Raw genomic sequence first — 3,385 nt, forward strand, 5'->3', positions numbered from 1 at the left:
ACTTTTAGCTGCTGTTTTCCAACTTTTAGCTAGCCTTCTGCTACTTTTAGCTGCTGTTTTCCAACTTTTAGCTAGCCTTCTGCTACTTTTAGCTGCTGTTTTCCAACTTTTAGCTGCTGTTTTCCAACTTTTAGCTGCCTTTATGCTACTTTTAGCTGCTGTTCAACTTTTAGCTGCCTTTATGCTACTTTCAGCACTTTTACTATCTTTAACTAGCCGTTGATTACATTTAGCTAGCTTTTAGCTTCTTTTAGCTAGTACCTAGTTGCTTTCAGACCGAACACGTCAGTTTCGGCGTTCACACGGAACGTTCTAGTCCAGACTCGGGTTTTGTTTGTTTCTATGCGTCTTCCTGCCCGATGTCCCGCCTCTTATTGGATCAGAACCAGCTGCAGAGACGATTCTGAGGGAAACATCAGCAGAATTTATTAAAGCAGAACATCTGAACTTGATTTGATCTGAACACAAACAGCTGATGTTTGGACTGATCCGACAGCAGAACCGGGTCAGTGAGGTGAAACATCTGGAGATCTGTGGGTGGAGGAGGCCTGAACTTCAGCTCCGACCCGGAGGTCCTGAGGAGAAGGGAAGGTGAAGAGGACCGGCCTGCAGTCCTGGACACACGTACAGATGGTTACCATCAGAACCAGGAAGGTACCAGAGTTCTGCAGACTGGTCTCGGACCTCAGATGGAGGCAGGAGGACCACGGGTCCCTGCTGGAGAGGGGGGGACATCAGGGGTCTGCAGACGCTGCCGTAGAGCCCCCCAGGACCAGGAGGGAGGCACAGCAGGAAGTCTGCAGGAGGACAGAACCGATCCAGAATCCTGAAGGGGAACTGAAGAGCCGGCAGAGGAACCGTCTGTCCAGAACCACGGAGAGAAGCAGCAGCAGCTGGAGGACGAGGACACATTCCAAAGTTGTTTTAGTTTCTTACAGAGGTTTGTGTCAGAGCAGCACCACAGGTTCTGACCCAGTTTAAGCTTTTATTGTTTGTTTTTTACACTTTGTTGTCATCGTCATTTCACAATAAGAGTCCTTTTGACTCGTTTGTTGTTAAATCAAGGTGCAGTTTTTGTATCTTTTGTTTTGGGTGCGTCTTGTGCAAATGAACAACTTTAAGATGTTTTTATTTCAGTCCTCGTTTTATTCCAGCTTTTAGAAAAATAGATTGTTTGAAAAGGATTTTAGTCGAAGCTGAAACTTTTAAATTTCACCACACTAAAGAAAATGGGTTTGTGTTCGGTGTTTAACGGTTCAGTCAACTTTTATTTAGTCGTTTTGTAGCTAAAGTCCTGGAAACACCAAACATGGGATTTTTAACTATTTTCAGTTTTTATACAAAAACTTTTTTTTTAAATAAATAATACAAATATAATAAAATCTAGAAACAATAAATTATTTTCCATATTTGGAATAACTTTTCCAAACCTGGGAAATAAAATAAATGACAAACATTAATGAAATAAACTGAGTTCATAATAATCATCTGTTTGTTCAGGACTCACTGAAAGAATAAACTTTAATAAATTACTTGTTGCCAAAACGAAGAGTTCAAACTTGGACAGGAAGACGGTGAGGTGAACGTGGTAGTAGCTGAGGGTGATGCACAGCAAACAGTCGGACTTTACTGGACCGGACATCCAGCTCCGTTCACAGATCTTTGTTCCAACGTGTGAAACAACTTTAGATCAATATACTGAATATATTTGGTTTATCAACGATTTCCCAGAGCAGCTTCATCCATAAAGCACTTTAAACAAGCGCAGGACCGAAGCGCTGCAATAAAACCAGCAGCCGCCACAAATCATCATAAAAACATTTACAATCAAACCAAAAGCAGATTTATATTAAAACAAAAGGCATCATTAAACTCTCCATCTCAGGAGGCGTCACGAGCCAAGAGGAGGTTTAAGGAGCGAGTGAAGGACTGACAGGAGGTCTGCAGGAGGTCTGCAGGAGGTCTGCTGGAGGTCTGCTGGACCCCAAGCCTCCTTGAAGTTCTGGACCCTCAGCTGCTCTGAGGGGGGTTTATCATCAATTTATCAGAATAAAATGAAAACATTTTGTTTAAATAAATGACTTTGTGTCAGACACTAAATCAATCTGAAATAACACTTTGTTGTTTACTCTCCTGCAGGATCAAACTTAAATAAATTAGGAATCATTTTTAGACTAAATCGATCATTAATTTCTCTTTAACAAACATTAAACAGCAACATGGAGTAAAGAGGAGGCAGCTGTCCAAGTTTAACTTCACTGTCGAGAACAAACTAAATATTGTGGAAAATTTTAAATGACCGGAAGTTAAATAATCAAGATCGTTTTAATTTCCGGTCATTTCTGACGCTCCAAACCGGAAATGAAAGAATGAACTTTAACAACGCTGCTCAAACTGTTTGAATAAACTCCTAAAAGGTGATAAAATGTAAAGTTTCTCACGGGTCGGAACCTGTCCGCGGTCCGGGCCTGCTCCAGCCGGGTCGGACCTCCAGACCCGGGTCAGATCCGCTGGTCTCCAGGTGGGTCCGGGTGTCTCAGGGGTTCCGGTTCTGCTGAGGCTGTTTCGGAGCGCAGCGGCCCGGTTCCGATGCGTCCGCTGGGCCTGGACCTGACACTTCCAGCAGACGCAGCGGAGGAACGGGCAGCTCGGACCGTGGCCTTTCTTCCGGACGATGAAGCCATGATGGCGGCAGCGCGCGCACTTCGGCTGCCGTGGAACCGCGGGGGGACCCGGTACCGGCATGGTGGTTCGGTTGACCCGGTGTGACCAGGGTCCCCCGAACCTTGGTAACACCTGTCATGTAGAACCTGGGACAGTTTCGTTACAACCAATCAGAGTTATGAACACAAACTGCCGCCGCCGCGGGGATTCCCCGAAGACTGACCCTGCAGGTGCAGACTCACGCGGGTTGACCCGGGCTGAACTCCAGGGACCACGCTGACCCGCACTCCTGATTGGTTGAACAGACGAGCCCTCGTCCTTGATTGGTCAAATCACACGGACACTCGCCCCTGATTGGTTAGACTTCTTATGAACTTGACCCCTGAATGGCGGGAAAATGGTTCATGAGGCCTTCTCATTAAGAAACGTTTCTCAGTGAGAATAAACAAATATTTGTCTAAAATCAAAGTAATTTTGAAATTAGGTTCAATTTGAAATTAATTTCATTCCAGAGGTTCATCATGTTATGCTGAGGACAAATTGGAGCCAATTTGGTCAAACTTAGGAAATAACACAGATCTCATACAAAATCGCAAACTTAATTGAAACTGTAATTTTGTTCATAACTCTCGACCGAACATAAAAACATTCATAACTCTCGACCGAACATAAAAACATTCATAACTCTCGACCGAACATAAAAACATTCATAACCCTCGAC

This window comes from Nematolebias whitei, chromosome 19, assembly GCF_014905685.2.
Source record: "Nematolebias whitei isolate Nwh7 chromosome 19, NemWhi1, whole genome shotgun sequence".
NCBI lineage: Eukaryota > Metazoa > Chordata > Actinopteri > Cyprinodontiformes > Rivulidae > Nematolebias > Nematolebias whitei.